Genomic DNA, 4,434 nt, shown 5'->3' with positions numbered 1-4,434 from the left:
ATGCTTTTTTAAAAGCAGAAGGGCGGGCTAAAAACTGTGCATAGCTATGGCTGTATGAAATCCTGCAAGTCTTATGCACAACAGAATGCATAAGGATTTAGTGTGAAGAAGACTTTTTGGTTTTCGCGCTAACCATTTTTGAGTTGTCCGCACTCAAAGATGATCTTAAAAAATCGTATCCTTTATCAGGTGCAGTGCTCGACAGGTTTAAAAAGAGACTGGAACTATACCTACACGTCGGGCTTTAATTTTGCGTCAGAAGTTGGGTTGGGCATCTGCTGGAGTACTGTATAGCTACCTGGTGAGGTACCCTTGCTACTCGTAGAAGGGCGCCGCGCGCTGGCGGGGCGGGCCAGAGGCGGGCCAACTCTAACGACGTTTTGAATACAAAGCAGGGGGAGGGATGGATTACGATTCAGCCCCGACGACCCTGTCAAAAAATGTGCCGCGTGTGTCCGGCGGCGTCCTGTCCGGTCCCGCCCGGCGCCGCTCCCGCCCCGGGTGACGTGGCCCGCTTCGCCCAATATATTGACATATTTTGTTTTGTCACCAGTTATTTCACTTCGCTTAGAAAAAGAAACGCGTATACACCCATGCATACACGTCACAAATAAGTGCTTCCGTTGATCCGAACGTAAGTTGACATTTGGCGTATAGCGAAATTCCGTTTATTCAATGGAATTCCCTTCCACTAACTGTATTAAGCTGTACACCATCAATGTCAAAATTTCTTTTGGAACGGAAGCACTTGACGTAAATTGAAAGGTGCGTTTTTCTGGGTGTACTGTATGATATGCAGTTGTGTGCCCGTGCCCCCACGACACGGCTACACATAAGACGTTTATTTCAGTTGGATACTGAGACCTGTGAGTTTTTGCCAGTGTACATGTACCCACACAGGGGTAGAATCGATGCTGAGGTTACCCACGGCAGGTTTGTTGTGCCCCGTTGCTGTGGTGACGGCCTCACCCCGCCGCCCCCCACACCCACCCACTCTGCCCTGCACGCCACACCCATCAGCACAGGCACACACAAAAGCAAAAGGCTTACACTAATCATTTTCATTTTTTTTTTCTGAACGAAAAGCAGGGGGGTAGCGAAAAGGAAACAAAAACGGATCACGCAGTGTAATGCGAGTGGTGCGAGTGCGACGCACGCCAACGCTGTGATTACAACGGAAGAGTTCGTTGGTTACACAACTAAACAGAACAGAGTTTGTCATTTGCGCTCGCATTTGCGCGATAAATAAAAATCAACTAGCACGGGAGAAAATTGGAAATAAACGCGACGACACGTTTGCCCTTGCGCAAGTCGATAGGAAACCAGGAGGATTAACACACTAAATCCTTATGCACTTTGTTGTGCATAAGACTTGCAGGATTTCATGCACAGTATGCACAATTTTATGCATAACTATGTACAGTGTGTGCATAATTAGTATGCACATTTTGTACACTATTATGCATAAACATTGGTGCATACTTATGGCTGCATGAAATCCTGCAAGTTTATGCACAACAAAATGCATAATGGTTTAGTGTGAACAAGAACTCGTCCCATGTCGTCTCCTGCTTTCTTTCCCTATACTAACTGGCCCGCTTTGCTTTTTGTGTGTTTTCAGCTCCAGTCGGCGGCGGCGGGACCCGCGGTCCCAGGCTGTACCGTACCGCGCCCTGCGGGCAGCCACTGCCAGGTGAGTCACTGTGGCTCAAGGCATCTCTCCGCCCCTGTCTCCCACACGACACACTCTCTCTCACACACACACTACACACATACAGCAGCAGCAGCGGCAGCAGTGCCTGTGTGCGATTAGCATTATAATCCAGCCGCAAAGTGTGTAAATGTCACACATGTAGGAAAATTCATACACTTGTTTCCCCTGTGTGTGCTAATGGCGTCCATGACACACCTACAAGTGTGCGACGTTCTAACACTTGGGTGTCTGGTGCAGCAGAGCACCCCCGCGCGCCAAAAACGAAAACGTGCTTCCGTCATCACAACGAATTCAACGCGCGGACAAAATCAACTCCCCGTGTTTCTCATCCGTTAATGTAATGGTGGCCGCCTGGTAGCCGCGCTTGGTACCCAGTGGTAGTACCCGCGGGGGCCCAGCGCGCCACTTAGGACCCCAAATGGGGCCCACCGAGTCATTTGGGACCCGCTGCTCTGGGGGACCGCCCCTCACGAATTCGACTTGTGTAAAAATTGGAGTACGCCAGTTTAAGTACGAGAAAAACTGCCGAAACTGCGGTATAGATAAGTGTGTGTACACTCTGCCATATAGCTCAGTAAGGGGAAAGAACATACCAGAGCATGGCGTTTCCAAGGTTTCTTGTTAGTTATACTGTGACAATCGGCAGGCCGTAATACATTTAGATTCTTCTCACTCTCTCGGTTGCCCACGTAGCCCGACGGGCGAATGGTTTTGACTGATGATGGTCTGCCCGCGGATCATCGGGGACGGGGACACGTGGGTGGTTGAAGAACAGGCTAGCGGGCTTGATGAGCAGGGAGGTGAAGAGGATGATCCCCTGCGGGACCAGGGCGGGACGCGGCTAGGGTGCTGGATACTGGGCTGGGTGCAGTGTACGGCACCTATCCGCAGGACGGGGATAGCACTCACGGTAAAAATGATGTCTTGTAATTCAATAATATTGCTTGAAATTCAAGGAAAAATGATTTGGATTTCCAGCAAACTGCTTGAATTAACAGACATAATTTTTACCCGGGAATTTATTTGAAAAGGTTTGCTGCAAAGAATGCCTTGTAGTCATAGGCAGCCTTCGTATGCTGCTGGAATTGACCCTCAGTAGTTGCCCGCTCAGATCCAGCAGAATTGTGAAAAGTGTAAGAATCAGTAACCTCGCATTACAAATTAACACAAAGGGGGCATTCTTTCGTAGACTACAACAGAGCGCTGTTTTTATTTCATCGTAATTGCAATGCATGCTTTGTAATTACGAAGCTGCCGTTTACTCTGTAGGCTTACGAAGACAATTCTTCGTACTCTTTACAGTGCTAGCAGCATCAGCAGCAGCCCAAAACTCTGCCCGAATCAAGCCCCCCCCCCTGCCCCCTCGTCCTCGCCCCCCTCGTGATCCCTAATGGCAAGCCCATTTGTGCCACGCCAGGCCGCCGCGCCCCGCGCCGGCCGGTGCGGGTGGCTACTAATGCCAAGTTCAACGCTCCTCGCGAAGGACGAGGCGGGCGGCGCGCGATTCACAGGCGCGGTGTCGGAGGCGTAGCCAGAGCCAGTAGGGCCCTTGGGAGAGAGAGAGGGAGGGGAGGGAGGGGTCTCAACCTCTCTTGTCCACCCCAGCTAGCTGCTACGCCACTGCCGTGCTGCACCGAGCTGGCCCTTCGCTCTGACCCTGCGCGTTGGACCAGATATTCCCAGCGCCTTTGTTGTTACCTGGCCTCGGCCCTCCCGGTCCTGGCCGCGAGGAGACTGGCCGCGGCCGTCCCCGCGCGGACAACAGGCACGGCGGGTTTCTCCCCCTTGCTCGAGACGGAGGAGGGTGACGGGGTGGCGTGTCTTCTTGTCACGGTGGAGAGAGAGAAGGTGGCGGCACGAGAGTCTCCCAGCATAGGGACCCGTGGGTCCAGAATCTCGACAGGTTGGGGGATTAACGGCCGAGTCGGGGCTATCTAACGTGCCGGTACAGAGTACCTGCAGTCGGGGCGGCCTATGCAGGTAGCCGGGCCGCCCCGACTTAGCTTGAGCGGCACCGACCCTCGCCCGGCTCACCCGGCCGGAGTGTGCGAGAGAGAAGTCAGGTACGAGCCCGTCCCGCGCAAGCTGAGTCTGGGCTTCCCACCTACCTACCTGCACGGCGGTCCCGACTGAAGGTAGTGTGAACAGGCCCTACAGTTGGCCCCGACTAGGGCGTTAATCCCCCAACCTGTCGAGATTCTGGACCCACGAGCAGACCCCTCGTGCCGCCACCTTCTCTCCCTCCACCGTGCTTCTTGTGCACGGGACCCCCCCGCCCCGTCCGGACGATGGCGCTGCTGCTGTGTCTCGGAATATGGTACAGTCGCGGCACAAAGTTGCAGCCGCCCTCGCAAGGTGCCGGCGTGGGGGCGAGGGCGCGGCGTCATGCAGCTCCAGGTGTGAAGCTTACAAAATGTGGCACTGCATGTTGCGGGGCGCGGACACGTGGCAGCGGCGGCCGGGGGCAGCTGGGCGAGACGCTCGAGGATGGGGGTAAAGCTTGGCCGCCCGCGAGTCCCTCTCGCTCTGATTCGCTCCCTTGTCGTCGCGCTCCTCCCCCTCGTCCTCCACCCCCCTCCACCCGCCTCGCCCTCGTCTCGTCCTCCTCCTCGCCCTCTTCCTCCTCCTCCCCCTCTTCCCTCTTCGTCGTCCTCGTCCTCCTCGTCCTCGTCCTCCTCCTCGTCGTCCTTCTCGTCCTCGTCCTCCTCGTCCTCCTCGTC

At 54.6% G+C, this 4,434-nt stretch overlaps 1 protein-coding gene across 3 annotated transcripts in view; it reads left to right on the top strand.

The window, feature by feature from the left end:
• The window catches only part of LOC113216584 (transmembrane protein 43 homolog), an 87,549-nt gene that overhangs the window by 40,450 nt on the left and 42,665 nt on the right, over nucleotides 1–4,434 (top strand). For all 3 annotated transcript variants that reach the window (XM_052270275.1, XM_052270274.1, XM_052270273.1), the window contains exon 3: nucleotides 1,622–1,693. The gene's annotated coding sequence lies outside the window, so the exon portion shown is untranslated. The remainder of the gene's footprint in view (nucleotides 1–1,621; nucleotides 1,694–4,434) is intronic.

This window comes from Frankliniella occidentalis, unplaced genomic scaffold (assembly GCF_000697945.3).
Source record: "Frankliniella occidentalis isolate FOCC.00 unplaced genomic scaffold, Focc_3.1 Scaffold115, whole genome shotgun sequence".
In the NCBI taxonomy this organism is placed as follows: Eukaryota; Metazoa; Arthropoda; class Insecta; order Thysanoptera; family Thripidae; genus Frankliniella; species Frankliniella occidentalis.
Note: the sequence above shows the minus strand (reverse complement) of the source record. Positions and strands in the feature narration are given on the sequence as shown.